Raw genomic sequence first — 22,090 nt, 5'->3', positions numbered from 1 at the left:
AGCGGATGCTATTTCTGATGCTGCCCTGAGCTAGAAGTTGTGAAAGGCCTCACAATGTGAAAATCGGGGCTACAAAGTCGTTTGCTAGGATTGTTTGGACTTGGCTACTTGAGTCTTTGATGGTTAATGGCGCTGCCAGCCTTGGGCAGAATTTCCATCCACTCGGGTGGCAACTCTGCTCCTACCTGCCTCAGGCCCATTGGCCCGATGACCCGGTGATAGACCGAAGGAAGTTCCTGGATTGGGATCGGGATTCTTGGGCTCAGGGTCTAGAGCCCACCTGGCAAAGTGCTGGACGTCCTTGGGCAAACCACCCCCCTCCCGGGCTCCATTTTGCCATTGGTGGAATGAGATTCCCCCAAAAGCCACTGACACACCACCTCAGCTTATTCTCCTTGGAGGGAGGCTCTTACCCTTTCCACTGTCTAATTTCCACCCTTCGCTGACTTCCTTCGCACTTTGTCCCTTCAAACTGCCCCCTCTGTTTAGAACTCTCTTTCTCAATTCCACTTTTGTTCTCCTGCCATCACCCTCAGAAAACCTCCAGAAGACAAAGGGGTCTGGGTCTGCTGTATGCTTTTACCAGACTACCTGTGTACCTTGGAAATCACTCTGCCTCCCCCACCTGTGGAATTCCACTCATTTTCACAGGATTGATCAGGCAAGACAGGACAGGTGCTTTGAAAGCTGAAGTTCTGTGAAGACTATATTAAAGGATGGAAGGGCACTACTTGCAGGCTGTATCATGTAGGTCTTAACCAGGTCTGCACAAAAAGCATAACAATACCTTGGAACTTTTCTTAGATCTTTAAGATAAATCTGTGGAAGCAAACAGATGTGACTTTACATCAACTCAAACCTTGAAGGAGACCTGGTACTATTCAATATCTTCGATAATGTTGGAACAAGACAAACTAGATGAGAGATTGCAAAATCATACAGTCTGGAATTATTGCATAATTCTGATTTAAGATCTATTCCTTCAACAGACAAACTCTGTAGCTGTATTACACACCATAGAACGTTCTTCACGTAAAGAAATATACAACCTCTTGGTCTACTTTTCTGTTTTATTTGAATTAAGACATGGTTACAAGAAATATTTTGCTTTTCTTCCTTAAAACTCTACTGGTAAGAATTTGTCTCATTGTAGAGAATACGGTATGGCAAATTGGAGAGTCCATTCTCTGTCCAAAGGTGGTTTCTGCTTTTTAGCTGTAGCTGATGGCTTCCATATAAGACCAATATTGCTAGAACTTCCCATTTCTTTTTATAGGTAATACCTTTATTTTATTTTATTTTTTTAAGTGAGCCTTTCACCCACCTTGGGGCTTGAGCTCATGACCCCTGAGATCAAGAGTCACATGCTCTACTGATGGAGCCAACCAGTCAACTAGAACTTCTTAATTTTTTTTTAATTTTTGAAAAGATGTATTTACTTATTTGAGAGAGACAGTGGAGAGGGTCAGAAAGAGAGGGAGAGAGAAACTCCAAGCCGACTCTGCACTGAGTTGAGCTTCTTCTCACAACCCTGAGATCGTGACCTGAGCTGAAACCAAGAGTTGGACACTTAACAGACTACACCACCCAGGTGCCCCAAGAAGTTCCCATTTTTAAAAGAATAGCTACAAATCCATCAACTGATGAATAGATAAAGAAGATGTTGTGTACACACATGTGTACATATATGTATACACATACACTATGGAATATCATTCAGCCACCAAAAAAATGAAATCTTGAAATTTGAAATGATGTGGATTGAGCTAGAATGTATTATGCTAAGTGAAACAAGTCAGAGAAAAGACAAATACCATATGATCTTAGTCATATGTGTAATTTAAGAAAGAAAACAGAGGAACATATGGTAAGGGGGAAAAGAAAAGAGAGAGGGAAATAAGCCATAAGAGACTCTTAATGACAGGGGCACCTGGGTAGCTCCTAAGTGTCTGCCTTCAGCTCAGGTCATGATCCCAGCATCCTGGGATTCCTCTCCCCGCCGCCCCCCACCCTGCTCTGCACTGGACTCCCTGCTCTGTAGGGAGCTTGCTTCTCCCTCTCCCACTTCCCCTGCTTGTGTTCCCTCTCTTGCTGTGTCTCTCTCTGTCAAATAAATAAATAAAATCTTTTTTAAAAAATCGAGAGAAACTCTTAAGGACAAAGAACAGGGTTGATAGAGGTGGTTGGGGGATGGGCTAGATGGGTGATTATTAAAGAGAGCATTTGAGATGAGCTCTAGGTGTTGTATGTAAGTGATGAATCACTGAACTCTACTCCAGAAGCCAATATTGCACCGTATGTTAACTACCTAAAATTTAAATTAAAGAAAAAAGAGTGCCTACAAATTTGGAGCTGCGTATGAAATTTCCCCATTTTAAAATGATAACTTACTCAGTTTTTAAGAAAATTACTCTGTCAACCATAATTACAGCCACATTCTTTTTTTTTAAAGATTTTTTTTATTCATTTGACAGAGATCACATGTAGGCAGAGAGGCAGGCAGAGAGAGAGAGGAGGAAGCAGGCTCCCTGCTGAGCAGAAAGTCAGATGCTTTGCGGGGCTTGATGCGGGGCTTGATATGGGGCTTGATGTGGGGCTTAATGTGGGGCTTGATGTGCGACTTGATCCCAGGACGCCGGGATCATGACCTGAGCCGAAGGCAGAGGCTTAACCCACTGAGCCACCCAGGCGCCCCAGCAGCCACATTCTTCCCTATGAGCTGTCAGTCAGCCCCCTCTGACCTAGATAGAATCTTGATGTGCTCTGTTTGCCATGAAAGAAAGTGGCCTTGGAAAAAACCTTTGATCTCTTGATATAGTCAAGGTGAAACCTATAGAAAGTGTAATTAATTAATTAATGGCTTGCCCTCTCCTTTAAGAACAATTTTTCCACCTGAAATTTATTCTGCCTTTTGTAGCAGTGCTGTCCAATCAAAATATAATGTAAGTCACATGTATAATTCTAAATAATCTAGCAGTCACAGTTAACACAGGTGAACTTACATTTAGTAGTGTATTTTATTTAACACAATATATCCAAAATATTCTTTTTAAAACGTTTTAAGTCTTTAAAATCTGATGTGTATTTTACATCAGATTTACATCAATTATCCCACATCTTTATTTGGACTAGTCACTTTTCAAGTATTGAGTTGTCACATGTGGATAATGACTACTGTATTGGATAGTGACGTTCTAGAACATTCTAAAGATCTTTTTAATAGATTTACTAATTATACTAGTCTCTAGATTTTAGGAATTCATTCAGCAAATATTTATTGAGTGCTTATGTTGAGCCAGACTCTGGACAACATACTGCACACAGTTTAATGGTCAATTAAATGGATTTCATCATTTTCTGGAAGGATTGTGTGCATGTGTGTGCGTGTGTGTGTGTGTGTGTGTGAGATAGGTTCTTGAGTCCTGGTTTTATGCCACATACTAGGATTTGTAACTGAGAGTTACTTTAGAGAATCTAAAGAATATATGTGTTTCTCTAATCACAGTAATAGGCCTTTGTTAATACATTACCATTTTGTTCCTGATAAAGGACAAATTCTGTCCTGCCAAGTCATGGAAATCCTAGAACAAGCCCTCAATTTCTAAGTGGCTGGAACATAAGATATTTTCTACCAGTTGGGGACACAGTATCTTGATTGCTGAGTAAAGCAGACTATTGAGATGCCAGCAACAGTTTTTTGTTTGTTTGGTCTCCTGCCCCATCAAATTAATGAGAAAGGTAATACCTGCACCCTCTAGTATATTATAGATCTTCAGGCTTCTGCTGGGGTTATTTGGACTGATGAAACAAATTAGGCTTGGAGGCAAAGTTTTGCCTTACATAAGTCACAAATACATCCATCTCATGCTCTCCAGGGAGGCCTGAGTACAAACTGATGCCACCATCAATTGACTGTGTGACTTTGGCAGTTTGCTCATCTCTCAGCTCTAAGCAAACTAATAGTCCCTATCTTACAAGGTCATGGCAAGTATTAAAGAGGGCATGTAAAGTCCATGGCCTAATCATAGCTACCTTGCAGATTTGAGAAAAGAATGGGATGAAATAATGGATTAAGAAAAGGCTTTGTCAGAGCACCTGAGTGGCTCAGTCGGTTAAGCATCAGACTCTTTTTACATCTGCAAAATGTTTTTGGCTCAGGTCATGGTCTCAGGGTCATGAGATAGAGCGCCCTGTGTCTAGCCGTGCTCTCAGTGTGGAGAGTTTACTTCTCTCTGCCTTTCTACCGCTTGCATATGCATGTGTACACTCTCTCTCTCTCTCACTCTGTAAAATAAACAAATCTTAAAAAGAAAAATAAGTGCTTTGTCAGTGCTAAAGTCCTTTGCAGAAATTACCACTTTAGATTGATTCAACACACATTTGTTACTGTCTTACAGTTGCTTAATTCTCAGGATGACCTGGTATTAGGTAGGAATCTCCTAGTCTAGCGGGAAGTTAACTGCAGTATCAGGCAGGAAGTGATAAGAGACCCAGAAGTATATAGTTGGTAGTGGACTGTATCAGTAACATAGGCCCTATGAGCTCCCATCTCATCTCTCACCTGATCACTGTAGGTACCTATTAACCTACTGGTCTCCTTGATTTTACTCTTACCCCTCTCTAATTCAGTCTCATCACAGTTGCCAGAGAATCTTTTCCTTCTCTTCTCTTCTCTTCTCTTCTTTTTCTCTTCCCTTCCCTTCTCTCCTTTCCTTCCTTTCCTTTTCTTAGGAGGCCCCATGCCCAGCATGGAGCCCAAAGCAGGGCTTCAATTCACAACAATGAGATCAAGACCTGAGCTGAGATAAAAAGCTGAACTGTACAAGTTCAACCAACTGGGCCGCCCTGGTGCCCCAGGAATCTTTTTACAAATGTAAATCAGATCCTATTGTTCCCTGACTCAAAACCTTCTATTGGCTTCCCATTGTCCTTGGAATGGAATCAAGCTCCTTAATGTGGCCTACAAGGCCCTTTGTGATCTGGCTCCTACTGGTTCTCTGACCTCATTACTGGGAACTTATTACTTTCAAACTTCCACCTCATTATTCTCATGTATACCTCAGGGATTTTTCATTTGCAGTGCCTGCTGCCTGGAACACTCTCCTTGAGTCCTCACATGGCTGGCCCCTTTTGACGTTCCAATCTCAGCACATGTGTGCTGTATCCTCAGTGAAGACCTAAATATATTCTGTTTCCTCTGAAGCACTTATCACTAGATGCTCTTATCTTTTTTACCTGTTTATTTTTTTTTTCCCAGCTCTGCATTCCATGAGGGTGACAGAGGCCAGGTTGACTTGAGCCACCACTAAGTCTGTAGTGCTGAGAATTGCGGTTGGCATGGAGTACAAGATCTGTAAATATTTGGCACAGGCCAGATCCTTAGAGCAGGGCCTCACGGATGGTGGGGGGGGGGGCGCTTATGGGATTAAAGTCATGAGAACTAAATGTGAAAATTAAGTGACTGTCTGTAGCATATAAAGGGATGATCTTTAATTAGAGCATCTTAAATCAAAAGACAAAAGAGGGACCACATCAATTTTGGGCGATGGGAGAAAAGAGTGCTGATAACAGGTGACCTTTAAAACAGAGATATTTATTGCTCATTTAAAACCCCCATGCCCATAAAAAATTACATGATTTGTGAACTGTGAACAAGTTCAAATAACACCTCAGTTGGCAGAATGGAAAAGGGAGGAAAGCAGGAGACCTATTTACAGATGATTTAAATAACCCAGATGCATTTAAATTGTCCCTACAATCAGACTCTGTCTGATTCAGAGAGGAGGAGCATGTTTCTCAGGGGACAGAGTGTGGGTTTCACTGAACTGGGTACTCCGATTACCATCTGGACACCTTGGGGTCCTTATGCCTGTGAACCTGGAGATGGTGGAGCTACCATATTGGCCAGCTAATGCCCCTGATTACAGTGAGGGGCCAGTGTTCCTGATATGCACAATGGAGTCATGAAGAATATGCCTGGAGTCCAGGGGATTCACTGGAACATCTCTGGGTACTCCCATACCCAATGATAACAGAAGATAAGCAATTGTAACAACTACAATTTGACAAGGGAAAGGCAACTAAAGGCTCAGACCCTTCAGAAATGAAAGCCTGGCTTAGTACACTGGAAAACAATCAGGCCAACTGAAGTATTAAGACAATAATGAGGGAATCTAGAATAAGTAATGGAGGAAAGAGATGCTATGATTATGATTTACAGCCTTGGGGACAGCTGTGGCATCAAAGAACTGTAGTTTATTTCCTTAACTCACTTGCCTTATGTCTTCACAGAGATTGTGGCTGGTTACTACATTAAAGGGACTTCTGTAAGTGATTGGACTTCCACAGTTCCTCTTGGGAGGAGTGAAGGCATTTTGTCCCCATGATGGGAGAGAACCCATATTGTAGTATGGGACTGGACATGTGAGGGGAAGGAGCATCACTGAACAGTACAAGGAGGGTGACTGTCTCTAACACCTCTTAGATTTTACCTCCGATCGGGGTGCCTGGATGGCTCAGTCGTTAAGCATCTGCCTTCAGCTCAGGTCATGATCCCAGGACCCTGGGTTTGAGCCCAGCATTAGGCTCCCTGTTTGGCAGGAAGCCTGCTTCTCCTTCTCCCACTGTCCTTGCTTGTGTTCCCTCTCTTGCTGTCTCTCTCTCTCTCTCTCTGTTAAATAAATAGATTTTACCTCCGATCTTTGCACTCAGCTGTCTCTGGGGCTCTTGGCCACTTGTTTTACTTCAGCCACTTCTATGGTAACCAACTTTACATAGATTCTGTCTGGCCACCACCCTGGTGACCAGCTTACCCAGACACAACCCATCAACACCTCACCGCATGCACGTACCACAAGCTTCCTGCCTTCTACCCTACAGCTTGCCTATTGCGACTAAAGCACAAGACACCACAGGCCAGCACAATCGCCATACATGCAAAACTCAGAAGTGCAGGGGAATTAATGTCCCGAGGGAGCAAAACCCTGACAAATAAGAAATGGGATCCAGCAAATAAGAGCCCATTTCCGGCCCCATAATGAGCGATCTTGAGATGCAGTCATTCAAGTGGGCTTTCTGGGATGGAGCAACACACTTGCTACCAAACAGTAGCCAGCCCCTTGTACTTGCCCTCCATCTTTCCCTGCCCTTTCCCTGCCCTATTCCTGCCGGTTCTGTCATGCTTGATTCCCTGGGATTGCACTCCCCAGTAAATAAGAAAGCTTTTGATTCAGTCTATGTTTTCTATGAAACCTGGGCTATGACACTATATATGAACTTAGTGGCTCAACTACAAGGAAAAATAACAATTTCAGGTGAATTTAAAACACATAATTTGCTTATATATTTCCTATAGGTTTTATTCTAAAAACACAAAGATTAGCAAAGAAATCTTAAATGATACTCAGTAATCAGTGTCAATAGTAATATTGATATTGTGGTTTTTTAATAGATTTTATTCATGTATTTGATAGGCAGAGATCACAAGTAGGCAGAGAGGCAGGCAGAGAGAGAGGAAGGGAAGCAGGCTCCCTGCTAAGCAGGGAGCCGGATGTGGGGCTTGATCCCAGGACCCTGGGATCATGGATCTGAGCCGAAGGCAGAGGGTTTAACCCACTGAGCCACCAGGTGCCCCTGATATTGTTATTTTAAAACTATACATATATGGAGGTGCCTGGGTGGCTCAGTGGGCTAAAGCCTCTGCTTTCAGCTCGGATCATGATTCGGGGTCCTGGGATCAAGCCCCGTGTTGAGCTCTCTGTTCAGTGGGGAGCCTGCTTCCCCCTCTCTCTTTCTGCCTGCCTCTCTGCCTACTTGTGTTCTCTGTCTGTCAAATAAATAAATAAAATCTTTAAAAAATAAATAAATGAAAAAAAATAAAACTATACATATATGTAAATAGAGCAAAAAAGTGTATGTTATGCATTAGGACAAAGATTTTCCAGAGGAAGGGAAAATGCATCTAAAATCAAAGAGATCAAGTAAAAACATTGTACTATTAAATTTGAATTAGAAATATTAGTTGAGGGGCACCTGGGTGGCTCAGTGGGTTAAAGCCTCTGCCTTTGGCTCAGGACATGATCTCAGGGTTGTGGGATTGAGCCCCATATCGGGCTCTCTGCTCGGCGGGGAGCCTGCTTCCTCCTCTCTCTCTGCCTGCCTCTCTGCCTGCTTGTGATCTCTCTCTGTCAAATGAATAAATAAAATCTTTGAAAAAAAAAAAAAGAGAGAAAAAGAAATATTAGTCGAGGCACCTGGCTGGTTCAGTTGGTAGAGCGTGCAACTCTTGATCTCAGGGTTGTGGGTTTGAGCCCCATGTTGGGAGTAGAGATTACTCAAAACCACAATCTTTAATAAATAAATAAATAAATATTGGTAAAAACACAGTGCATTTTTCTTTTTCAAAAAAAAAAAAAAAGTATTTCCTAGATCTGTTGACTAAAGAGGACTATAAGAAGTATTTAACTACTAAGGGGCGCTGACAATAGTTTCCAAATATTTCCCCCACTAAAAGGTTGTAGAACTCTTTGAAGAAATGACTGATTCCAGTCTGGGACAGGAAACGTACATGATGAGCCATGAACACCTAGATTACCAAAAAGCAAAGAAGCTATCAAATTGTTACAAGGGGATGAAGATGGGAAAGTTTAAGCATCAAAAAGTCCAAGGATTGGATATGTTTATTATCTTTTTATTATTATTATTATTACTATTATTATTATCTTTATCACAGTGAGGGTTTCCTCAGTTATGCATATGTTGAAGTGTATCAAATTGGAAACGTAACATAGGGGAAGTTTATTGCATGTCAATTATACCTAAAAAAAGGTATTAAAGGGGCGCCTGGGTGGCTTAGTGGGTTAAAGCCTCTGCCTTCGGCTCAGGTCATGATTCCAGGGTCCTGGGATTGAGCCCCACATCGAGCTCTCTGCTCAGCAGGGAGCCTGCTTCCTCCTCTCTGTCTCTCTGCCTGCTTGTGATCTCTCTCTGTCAAATAAATAAATAAAATCTTTAAAAAAAAAGGTATTAAAAAGTATAATACCTACATTTGATTTTGGAACTCAAACACCGTGCTTGAAGAAACCACAGGGAGAAAGAAAGAAGAAACCACCACAGGAAGAAGTTATGGGGGGGAGAGGGCAGGCCATCAGACCCAGCGGAAGTTCCAGCAGCCAGCCAGCCTCGGTTGCCAGGAATAAGACATGCTCAGATGACCTCAGCTTGAGTTGGAACACATCAAATATGTACAGGAGTTCATTATGATACCCAAACAACAACAACAAACCCAAACCCAAAAAACAAACAAACAAAAAATATAACCCAACAACAACCCCAAAACAAATAGCTCATTAATCACTTTTGAAGACTGTTAGCATATTAAGTCTTTTTTTTTTTTTTTTTTTTTTTTTTTCTGAAAGCTGGTGCATTAAGAGAAGTAGTCAAGCATTTTACTCATCCTCTATGAACTCTACCTCTGGGTAACCAAACTGATAATGAATGAAAGTTCTTCAAAAATTTCTAGTCAATGACAAAGATATACCCCCTCACACCTGTCAGAAGGAATAAAATAAAAAACACAGAAAACAAGTGTCGGCGAGGATGTGGAGAAAAAAGAACCCTCTTACACTTTTGGTGGAAATACAAGCTGGTGCAGCCACTCTGAAAAACAGTATGGAGTTTCCTCAAAAAGTTAAAAATGGAACGGCTCTACAATCCAGTAATTGCTCTACTGGGTATCTACCCCCCAAATACAAAAACACAGGCCCCTAGGTAGCACAGTTGGTTGGACGACCGATTCTTGCTTTCAGCTCAGGTTGTGATCTCAGAATCTTGAGAGTGAGTCTCACATGGAGCTCCACAAGCAGTGCAGAGTGGGCTTGGAGTTTCTCTCTTCTTCTCCCTCTGCCCCTCACCACTGCAATTTCTCGCTCTCTCCCTCTAAAATAAAAAAAATAAATACATCTTTATTCTGTTAAAGATTGTTTATTTATTTATTTATTTGAGAGAGAGTGAGTAAGAAAAAGCAAGAGCCCGAGCAGGGGGCGGGCAGAAGGAGGAGGAGAAGCAGGCTCCCTGCTGAGCAGGGAGCCCAATGCAGGACTCCATCCCAGGATCCTGGGATCATGACCTGAGCTGAAAGCGGATGCTTAATCGGCTGAGCGACCTTGGCACCCCAATAAATACATCTTTAAAAAACAGAAAAACATTAATTCGAAGGCACACATTCATCCCTACATTTATAGCAACATTATTTACAATATCCAAATTATGGGAGCAGTCCGAGTGTCCATTAACAAATGAGTGGATAAAGAAGATGTGGTACAGGAGCACCAGGGTGGCTCAGTCATTAAGTGTCTGCCTTGGGCTCAGCTCATGATTCCAGAGTCCTGGTATCGAGCCTCACATCAGGCTCCCTGCTCGGCGGGAAGCCTGCTTCTCCCTCTCACACTCTCCCTGCTTGTGTTCCTTCTCTCACTGTGTCTCTCTCTGTCAAATAAATAAATAAAATTTAAAAAAAGAAGATGTGGCACATTGGTATGTACACACACACACACACACACACACACAGGAATATTACTCAGCCATAAAAAAATTGAAGTACTGCCATTTGCAATGACATGGATGGAACTACAGAGTAAAGCACTAAGCGAAACAGGTCAGGCAGAGAAAGACAAATTCCATTTGATTTCACTCATACGTGGAATTTAAAAAACAAAACAAATGAACAAAGGAGAAAGAGAGATAGAGGAAAAACTAAGAAACAGACTTTTAACTATGGAGAACAAACTGATGGTTACCAGAGGGGAGGCGGGTAGGGGGATAGGTGAAATAAGGAGAAATAAAGGGATTGGGAATAAGGAAGGCACTTGTTACAGTGAGCTCTGGGAATGGAATTGTATAGAATTGTTGAATGTGAACTACACTGGAATTAAAATGAAAACTTCATTAAAAATTTTTCTAGCTAATGCAGAGATGTTGACAAAAGTAGGATCACACAATTTTTTAAAAAGATTTTATTTATTTATTTGGCAGACAGAGATCACAAGTAAGCAGAGAGGCAGGCAGAGAGAGGGGAGGAAGCAGGCTCCCCGCCCAGCAGAGAGTCTGATGTGGGGCTCGATCCCAGGACCCCGGGATCATGACCTGAGTTGAAGGCAGAGGCTTCAACCCACTGAGCCACTCAGGAGCCCCATGATCACACAATTTTTAAGCCTCAAATAAAGTAATTGATTTAGATGAAGATCACAAAGGCTGAAAAAACCTGAGGGGAAAAGCTGATCTGGAGCTTTGCTATTGATGGATCAGGCTGACAACACTTAAATCTGCTGATCGATCTTAGTGTCACTAGGAGGTAACTAGATGTGCCATAATGCAATTGGGTTTCCCAACACTAAATATGAAATAGGCTTGTAAAAAAAAAAATGATGTGGAATCCGATCAAGTCTCTAAATCAGGGTTTCAACTTGGGTATTACTGACATTTTAAGTTGGGTAATTCTTTTTTTGTGTGGGGGCTGATCCATGCATTGCAAGATGTCTAGTAGCGTCCCTGGCCTCTTCTCACGATGTTAGTGGCACCTCTGCAAGTTGTGACAATGAGAGAAGTATCCAGATATTGCCATATGGTCCCTGGGAGGTGGGGAGCGGAGTGGGGAGAAAGTGGAAATCAACCTTGGTTTAAGTGAGGGAAATCTATTTTGGGGTAGTAAAGAAGCTGAAAGTCAGGAGAACAAGAAAGGCAGTTGCAGATCTTGGAGGAGAAAATGTCAGCTTAGTGCTCAGGCATAAGGAGAGAGTCTCAGCACAGGCAGATCCTTCGGTTGGATATCCCTGCAGCCTTCATGTGGCTCTGAATTTTCTAGGCAGAAACAGGCAGTTCAGAAACAAGGATGTCACAGGAAAACTGTGAAATTCCAAGACCAACAACTGTGGTCGAGGATTCCTCCTTCCCTGCCCCCTTAGGACCCTGTGCCCCATCTAGAACCTGCCAGGATGCACCAAAAGTGCCAGGACTTCAGAATGCTCTCTGCCATCCCTGGGGATGTGTGTTTCATCGTCAACCAGAAAGCTGTCCTCGAACTCCTTTGGAGAAGAAAATTTTGTTCAAAAAAAAAATGTCTCTGTCTAGTTTCAGCAACTCCACTAACTCTCACACATCCTCTAAGAAGAATTAACTCTGCTCTTCATAAACAATGATGTTAATCCTTTACAAACACATTTGGGGTTTTTTTCCCATTTAAAAAAAAAAGAAAGACTTAAGAGGAGATAGCTACTTTTCCACACTGACCATGAAGGAATAAAAAGGTTCAAAGTTACTTTCCCACTGTAAACAACTGGAAAACTGGACAAACTATGTGTAGAATTGTTTTTAAGATATTCACAAGAGATAGCACAGAACTGTGATCCCTGCAAGAAGAGAAGCAAAGATGAGCCCTGTGATTTTTCAAGCTTTCTCCCTGAAGGAATTTCTAAACTGTTGGGTAAGAAAGGGGAACTAGGGGAGCCTGGGTGGCTCAGTGGGTTAAGCCGCTGCCTTCGGCTCGGGTCATGATCCCAGGGTCCTGGGATAGAGCCCTGCATCGGGCTCTCTGCTCAGCAGGGAGCCTGCTTCCTCCTCTCTCTCTGCCTGCCTCTCCGCCTGCTTGTCATCTCTCTCTGTCAAAAAAAAAAAAAAAAAAAAAAAATCTTAAAAAAAAAAAAAAATAAAGGGGAACTAAAAGACAGGCCTGTGGTCTCAAGAGTCAAGGAGACAGAGATAAAGAGTTTGGGAAGGATAAAGTACCTATGGTTTACAAGGCAGAGTACTGGGAAGAGGGAGCGAGGCAGAGCAAGTATCCAGAAATATGCATGGATGGTCCCCATGAATCCTTGGCTAAATAATAATCTGCTTGCAATGATGTGATTTTATATGTAAAAAACCCTAAAGATCACACACACACACACACACACACGCGTGCGCGCTCACATGGTTACAACTAATACATGAATTCAAAAGGTAGAAAGATACAAAGTCAACACATTAGTTCATTCGTATTTCTTTTACTAACCACAAACAATCTGAAAAAGAAATTAGGAATAATTAGCATCAAAGAGACTAAAAGGGGCGCCTGGGTGGCTCAGTTGGTTAAACGTCTGATTCTTGATTTCAGTTAAGTCATGATCTAAGGGTTGTGAGATTGAGTCCTGCATTGGGCTCCACACTGGACATAGAGCCTGCTTAAGATTCTCTCTCTCCCTCTCTCTCTGCCTCTTCCCCACTGCCTAAAGAGAGAGAGAGAGAGAGAGAATAAAATACTTGGAAATTAACTTAATCAAGGAAGAGAAAGACTACTTACGATGAAAAATACAAAACACTGCTGAAAGAAATTAAAGAAATCCTATATAAGTGGAAAGACATCCAATGTTCATAGATTGGAAAACTTAACAGTGTTAAAATAGCAATGCCACCCAAAGCAATCTACAGGTTCAACGTAAATTCAGTTCCTATCAAAATCCCCATGGTATTTTTGGCAGAAATAGAAAAGAACCATGACAAGAAAAAAATTTCTAAAATCAATATGGACTCTCAAGGGGTCTTGTACAGCCAAAACAATCTTGAAAAACTGGAGGACTCACACCTCCTGACTTTAAAACTTACAGCAAAATTAAAATAATCAAAACAGAGTGATACCAGCATAAAGAGACATATAGACAAATGGAATAGAATATACAACCCAGAAATAAACCTTCTGCATATATATTCAAATGATTTTTGACAAGGGTGACAAGAGGCAAAAAAGTAGGGAAAAAAAATCTTTCAACAAATGGTCCTGGGAAAACTGGACATTCCCATATAAAAGAATAAAGTGGGGGCACCTGGGTGTTTCAGTGGTTTAAGCCTCTGCCTTCAGCCCAGGTCATGATCTGAAGGTCCTGGGATTGAGCCCCGAGCCTGCTTCCCCCTCTTTATGCCTGCCTCACTGCCTACTTGTGATATCTCTCTCTGTCAAATAAATAAATAAAATCTTTTAAAAAAAAGAATAAAGTGTGACCCTTATCTAACACCATATGTAAAATTTAACTCAAAATGGATCTAATGGATCCAAGACCTAAAACAATAAAACTCCTAAGGGAAAATATAGCATAAAAGCCTCCTGACATCAGATTTCGTAATGATTTCTTGGATATGACACCAAAGGCACAAGCAACAACAAAAAAGGCAGACAAATTGGACTTCATAAAAATTTTAAAATTTGTGCATCAGGGGTGCCTAGGTGGCTCAGTGGGTTGAACTTCTGCCTTCAGCTCGGGTCATGATCTCAGGATCCTGGGATTGAGCCCCACATCGGGCTCTCTGCTCAGTGAGGGGCCTCCTTCCCCCTCTCTCTCTGCCTGCCTCTCTGCCTACTTGTGATCTCTGTCAAATGAATAAATAAAATCTTTTAAAAAATTTTTTGTGCGTCAAAAGATACTGTCAACAGAGTAAAAGGGAAACCCACAGAATGGGAGAAAATATTTGCAAATCATATATCTGACAAGGGATTAATATCCAGAATACAGAAAGAATTACTAAAATGCAACAGCAAAAGGTTAAAAAACCCAGTTCAAAAACGAGTGAAGAACTTGAACAGACATTTCTCCAAAGAAGATATACAAATAGCTCATAAGCACATAAGATACTAAACATTAGAGAAAGGCAAATCAAAGCACAATGAGATGCCCTTTCACACCCATTATGAGGGCTACTATATAAATAAAACAAAACACACTGTCAAGGACATGGAGAAACTGAAACCTTTGCACACTGCCGATGGGAACGTAAAATGGTATCACTGCTATAGAACTGCAGATGACACAGAAATTCCACTTCTGGGTATATACTCAAAAGAATTGAAAGAAGAGTCTTGAAGTGATATTTGCACACCTATACGCATAGCAACATTATTCACAGTAGCCAAGAAGTGGAAACAACTCAAGTACCTATCAACAGATAAATGGATAAGCAAATACATATATGGTATCTACACACAATGGAATACTATGCAGCTTTAAAAAGGGAGGAAATTCCAATGTATATACAATATGGATGAATCTTTAGGGCACTATGCTAAATGAAATAAGCCAGTCATAAGAAGATACTTCATGGGGCACCTGGGTGGCTCAGTGGGTTAAAGCCTCTGCCTCAGCTCATGTCATGATTCAAGTGTCCTGGGATCAAGCCCCACATCTGGCTCTCTGCTCAGTGGGGAGCCTGCTTCCCCCTCTCTCTACCTGCCTCTCTGCCTACTTGAGATCTCTGTCTCTCTCTGTCAAATAAATAAATAAAATCTTAAAAAAAGAAGATACTCATTATTCCACTTACATCACTACATGATTCCACTTACAATGATAGTATTCAAGATCATACCTCAGAGTCCACAATCTGCTTCCCAGGAGGGGAGAGGATAAAGTTAGAAAAACTGAACCAGATCTAGAGCAGAGCACCAAAACACCATTGGGGTGGCTTCAGCACACCAGAGAGGGAAAAATCACTTAAAATATAAATACACATTTAATGCATGGGGAAAGATACCCTGCAAACAGTAATTGTAAAAAAGCTGAAATGGCTATATTAATATCAGACCAAAGAGATTTGGGAATAAAGAGTATTACCAAGGATTAAAAAAAATATCTTATCATCATGATAAAGAGTTAAATTCATCAGGAGATCTTACAGTCCAAAATGTATATGTACATAATAACAGAGTCTCAAAATACTAAGAAGCAAAAATTAATAGAACTGAAAGGAGGAAGGGGCTCCTGAATGGCTCAGTGGGTTAAAGCCTCCGCCTTCAGATCAGGTCATGATCTCAGGGTCCTGGGATTGAGCCCCGCATCGGGCTCCCTGCTCGGTGGGGAGCTTGCTTCCCCCGCCCCCGCCTGCCTCTCTGCGTACTTGTGATCTCTGTCAAATAAATAAATAAAATCTTTTTAAAAAGAGAGAGAGAATTGGGGCGCCTGGGTGGCTCAGCGGGTTAAAGCTGAGCCTTCGGCTCAGGTCATAATCCCAGGGTCCTGGGATCGAGCCCCGCATCCGGCTCTCTGCTCAGCAGGGAGCCTGCTTCCTCCTCTCTCTGACTGCCTCTCTGCCTATTTGTAATCTCTGTCTGTCAAATAAATAAATAAAATCTTTAAAAAAAAAAGAGAGAGAGAGAGCTGAAAGGAGGAAAAGACAAATCCACAATTACAGTTGGAGATTTGAATGCTTCTCTCTTGGGGGCGCCTGGCTGGCTCAGTCAGTCAGAGGAGCCTGTGACTCTCCATCTCAAGGTCCTGAGTTCAAGCCCCATGTTGGGTGTAGCAGAGATTACTTAAAAAAAAAAAAAAAAAAACTTTAAAAAAACCCCACATGAATACTTCTGTGTATTCAATACATCAATAAAACAACTATAATGTAAATCAGTAGGGATATAGAAGACAAACAATATGACCCACTAACTTGACTTAAGTAATATAAGACGCTGCCCAAAACTGTAGAATACATGTTTTTTTTTTTTTTTTTCCAAAAGCATATGATAGATTCTATGCTGGGTCATAAAACAAGCCTCATAATATTTCAAATTACTGAAATCATGTAAAATATATTCACTGTAAAACTCCCAAATCTTCGTAAATTAAATAACACACTTCTCAATGACTAACTCAATGGAAAACTTGTGAGGGAAATTAAAACTTATTTTCACTAAATTAAAATTAAAATACAATACATCAACCTTTGTGAGATGCAGTTACAGTTTTATAGTTTTAGCTTTTAAATTGGGTCTATGATCCATTTCAAGATAATGTATATGTGTGGTGTGAGATAAGAATTAAGATTCTTTTTTTTTCTATATAATGTCCACCCATTCAACTTCATAACTCACCAATAAGAAAACAATCCAATAATGTAAAATGGTACAACCACTTTGGAAAACAGTTTGGCTGTTCCTCATAAAGTCAAACATACACTTTCACGCAGCCAGCAATTCCATTCCTAGATTTTTATGTGAGAAAATTGAAAATCCGTCCACACAAAGATTGTACATGAACTTTCAAAACTGCTTTAGGCATCATAGCAAAAACTTGGAAACAATTCTAATGTCGATCAACAGCTGAAAAGATACACAATTTAGGTTATATTCATACTACAGAGTTCCACATAGCAGTGAAATGTTGACACACGCGGGGCAACTGGGTGGCTCAGTCGGTTAAGTGTCTGCCTTCGGCACGGGTCATTATCCCAGGGTCCTGGGATCGAGCCCCATGTCGGGCTCCCTGTTCAGCAGGGATACTGCTTCTCTCTCTCCCTCTGCCTTTTCCCCTATTTGTGCGTGCTCTCGCTCTATCTCGCTCTCTCTCTAAAAAAAGAAAGAAAGAAAGAAAGAAAGAAAGAAAGAAAGAAAGAAAGAAATGTTGACACACGCTACAACATGGATGAACATACAGGAAGTGATCTGTGGTAACAGAAACACTCGTCACCTGGAGCTAGAGGTTGTGTTTAGCAGGGGGAGTTGACTGAGAAGGGGCACAAGAGAAATTTTCAGGGCAATGGATGTGTTTCATATCTGGAGTGTGCAGGTAATAACACAAGTATATATACCTGTCAAAACGGGAATTGTACACTTAACACGGTGCACTGTATTGATTATAAATCTTACCTCATAAAATTGATTTTTCTGATAGCTTTAAGAAGCATAAATAAATGCAATGTGGAGCACGAAAACCTGAATATGGACTGGATGTTTGGTGGTAGGGGTATTGGTGACGGTTTTTGATCTGTGATCATTATATTGTGGTTATATTGCCAGAGAGAAAAAGAAGTCCTTCTCTTTTGGAGAAGTACTCACAGATGACTTGATAGAACACGTGAGATTTTCTTTGAAAGAATTAAAGCACAGGGCAGTGAAATAAGTTTGGCTAGATATTGGTAACTATTGAGGCTAGGGGATGGGCTCACCGGCATTAATTATGTTATGTTATTACAATTAAAATTTCCTTGTTGCATTAACTTTGCTACCATCCCCACATTTGTACATGTGGCTATACTTATTTGCAATGTGTTCACCTTCTCTGGGTCCTGACTGAGCAAACTCACAATAGGAAGATATTTACGGGACAACTGGGTAAATCTGAATACTGGCCAGCAGTATTGGCTGGTATTCCTGAGTATTCCTCAGCTGAGACTGAGGGATTTGGGGAAGAAAGTTTGTGATGTTATCATAGTTCTATGGGTGTGTAAAAAAGAAGGTAAAGATGAAGATGGAAGAGGAAGAGAAGAAATTGCAACTGTAACAATGATCCCACCTGGCACCCAGAGCTTGGTTCCTTCATTTTCCACCAGGAGTCCTTGTAGAAATGGCTTGTTCTTAAACCTGGAACATTTTATGGTGCCAGAAAGTAAGAAAGCATTCCAAGATGATGAGGACATAAAAATGTAGGAGTCAGCTTGAAGGGGCTCCCACTGCCCCAATCTTGACAATTTAAACAGTAAAAGAAATCATGATAGCAAAGTATCGCAGCCCCGGGGATAATTAAAAAAGTCTGTGAACCCATGGAGACTGAAACAAATAAATGTTCTCCTTGTAGTAGAGAGCCAATTAATAATTGTATATGGAATGACCATGCTGGAAAATTACCATTTGGCAACTATCACTGTGATCCCTGAATCATGGGAAAAAACAAAAAACAATAGATGCGCTAAGGAATGAATAGGTGAGAGTCGGAGGAGTGACATAAAATTTATATAGTCTTAATGCACCTGTGATTAAAAGAGAGCAAGTAGATAGCACAGGATATTTGCGAATTATACAAGGAAAAATAGTGAGTTAGCCGTGTAGAAACCTGACAGACGCCACCTTAATCAAATGCTCAATGTTAACATCATCAGTAACTAGACGTCAGCATCATGCCAAAAATGTTTAGCCTGCATCTATAATTCAGGGCTAATCATGCCAAAAATGTTTAGCCTGAATCTAACCATTAGGAACATAAGACAACTCAAGCTGAAGGACAAAGTAACTGGCTAGTAATCTTTGAGACATCACTGGTCATGAAAGACCCAGAGAGGAACTGATTAAAAGATTAAAAGAGAGCAAGTAGATAGCAATACAAGGCGTAATCTGGGATTTTCTCTTCCTCTATTGTTGGGGCATTTGGTGAAATCTAAGTTATGTTGATTAGATAATGGTTTTGCATTGATATTAATATCTAGATTTCGATCATTGTATAGTGATTATGTAAGTGAATGTCCTTATTTCTAGGAAAACTGTGAAATAGGAATAAAGGGGCATCACGCCTGCAATTCACTGTCCAACAGCATGAGGAAAATAGAAAAGGTGAGAGAAGAAAAAAGGATAAAGCCAGTGTGGTAAAATGTTATTATTTGGGGAATCTGGATGAGAGGCAGATGGGGATTATTTGCAATTTTCTGTAGGTCTGAAATTATGTCAAAATAAAAAGTTGGGAAAAAGTGAGAGAAAAAAAAACCCAACCCTTGAAAGTAAAATCAACCAATTCAAAACAAAACAAGAAAGAAATTATTAATGGGAATGTAAAATGGTACAGTCCCTATGGAAACCAGTATGGCAGTTCTTCAAAAACTTAAAATAGTAGTGCCTGGCTGGCTTAGTCAGCAGAGTATATGACTCTCAATCTACTCTTATGTATACTTGAAATTTTCCCTTAAAAAAGTTTTAGGGATGCCTGGGTGGCTCAGTCGTTAAGCATCTACCTTCCGCTGAGGTCATGATCCCAGAGTCCTGGGATCAAGCCCCACATCAGGCTCCCTGCTTGGCAGGAAGCCTGCTTCTCCCTCTCCCACTCCCTCTGCTTGTGTTCCCTCTCTCACTGTGTCTCTCACTGCCAAATAAATAAATAAAATCTTTTAAAATAAAATTTTATTTATTTATTTGACAGAAGTCACAAGTAGGCAGATAGGCAGGAGGGATGGGGAGAAGCAGGCTGCCCTGCTGAGCAGAGAGCCCCACGTGGGACTTGATCCCAGGACCCTGAGATCATGACCTGAGCTGAGGCAGAGGCTTACCCCACGAAGCCACCTAGGCACCCCAATAAAATGTAAAAAAAAAAAAAAAAGTTTTAAAAAACTTCTCCACTTCAGGGGAGCCTGGGTGGCTCAGTGGGTTTAAAGCCTCTGCCTTCGGCTCAGGTCATGATCCCAGGGTCCTGGGATGGAGCCCCGCATCGGGCTCTCTGCTCCGCAGAGAGCCTGCTTCCTCCTTTCTCTATCTCTGCCTGCCTCTCTGCCTACTTGTGATCTCTGTCTGTCAAATAAATAAATAAATAAAAATCTATAAAACAAACAAACAAACAAAAAAAAACTTCTCCACTTCAGACTACATAAATTGAAACTCAGATTTTGTGAGCTTGTCCCATATGTTTTACTCAACTTTATTTATTGATGTCTTTTGACCATCACTAAGTTTCACAATTAAATGGAGAATTAAAAAACTAGGATTGTCTTTAGAGGTCTACAAAGTTGGACGTGTCAAGGTGCTGGGTATCTCCAGCCCATAGAAATGCTATATGGTCCAAAATATAGCTTTAATAATGACTTTTAATATATTAATGCAGAAAATTGGGGTAATGTACAACAGCAAAAGCACAGCTGCAGAATAATTTGGACCAGTAACTTGCATAACTCAAGCATGGAGTTCAATGCTGCTGATGGCTAAATTAGTTGGCCCGGAAAAGGAAGGAGGAAGAGGGAAGAGCATCTACGGTGGATTTGCTCGTGGATTGCCCAAGTTACTGACTGAAGTCTCCAGGAATCAGGTAAGAACAGCCTATGGAGGTCACTATGGGCACAGTGTTCACAGTCCTTCTGTCTCCACAAAACCTGGAGTTGATATTTAGGGCTGGTTTGTTAAACTAGCAAACTTTCTAGGTCTCTCCAGCCCCTGGGCTTGCAGCTGGAGAGAGATGTGTGATGATCATGGAGTAGTATGCTTGGACGGGGTTGTGCAGGGCCTTAAGTGTTTTTCTTTTTTACACTCCTCATAAACAACTATATTTTTGTAAGATTGAGACCTACATCAAAGTATTACTGAGCCAAACAGAAATTCCCTCCACCCCAACCCCATTAGGAAAACCACTACTCACAGTTTAGGGCACATCTTTTCCTTCTCTCTTCTAGTTCATAGCTGACCTTCAAGTCTCGAAATCACAAAGAGAAAAATCCCCAAGTCCAAATCTGATGGTGGTTCTCTGGGTTTCCCAGGAAGAGTTTTTTAATGTGTTTAAATGTTTAATGTTGACATGTCAGAGCACCTCACCCAGGATGCTGTGATGGGCCATTTGCCATCTATTGGTCCCACAGACTGTAATCTCTCCTTGACCAAGGCTGGCCTTACTACTCCATTTTGTTGCCGTGGAGCTGGCGGGGAGGAGGCAGAGACTGTTCTGAGGGCTGCTAAGTGGAAGAGTGGCAGGCTCCTAGACAAACTAGGTGTGCCCTTCTCCAGCAGTTTCATACTTTAGGGATATTTAAGGGACGCAGCCTCTAAGATAGAGGCCCAGTCAGGTCATCCAAACTGGCAGTCTGAGCTGAAGCCACCCTAAGTGCAGAAAAATGCATAAGAAATGTACGTTAGCAACAAGGCCCAGAGGGGACAGCCCTGGATTTGCAGGAAGGAGGCAAGAGGTCATAGGACACAGCATCACCTCTCTAAGCCTCCTTCTCCACCTCCTATAGAGGGGAGGCTCACAATAATAGGATTCATAACATTTGCCCAGCTTAGGCAAAGAAACTTGTAGAATGACTCAGGAGCGAAATCCAGGCAGCGCCTCACCCCCCTCGGTGCTCCCCAGGCCGGGGTCGCCTGCCCGCAGTGAATAAATTTGGTCTTTCTCAGGCCAGTTCATACCGAAGGGACTTTTAAGGCGCCCAGCCTCTCAGTAGGGGCCCAGCCGGCTCATACAAACTCTGGCTGGCTGAGCTGTTCTTGTCCCGGCCACCTCGCCCCGGCCAGCTTGCCCCTAGACGCAGCGGGCGCTGTGTCTCATCCTGGTGTCCTGGCAAAGAGCTGCCCCGGCCTCCGGGTCCCCCGGGCTGCGCCGCCGTCCTGCTGCCGCCCTCC

General features: G+C 41.7%; 1 long non-coding RNA gene across 1 annotated transcript; it reads right to left on the bottom strand.

Annotated features, from left to right (window-relative positions):
- Window positions 1–9,382: 9,382 nt before the first annotated feature.
- Window positions 9,383–22,070, bottom strand: LOC132028452 (uncharacterized). The gene is made up of 3 exons (XR_009407454.1): window positions 21,114–22,070; window positions 18,300–18,367; window positions 9,383–9,936 (listed from the first exon to the last, which is right to left on the bottom strand). It is a non-coding gene; the product is annotated as an uncharacterized LOC132028452 (long non-coding RNA).
- Window positions 22,071–22,090: the final 20 nt, after the last annotated feature.

This window comes from Mustela nigripes, chromosome 12, assembly GCF_022355385.1.
Source record: "Mustela nigripes isolate SB6536 chromosome 12, MUSNIG.SB6536, whole genome shotgun sequence".
In the NCBI taxonomy this organism is placed as follows: Eukaryota; Metazoa; Chordata; class Mammalia; order Carnivora; family Mustelidae; genus Mustela; species Mustela nigripes.
This window is presented reverse-complemented; position numbering and strand designations above follow the sequence as displayed.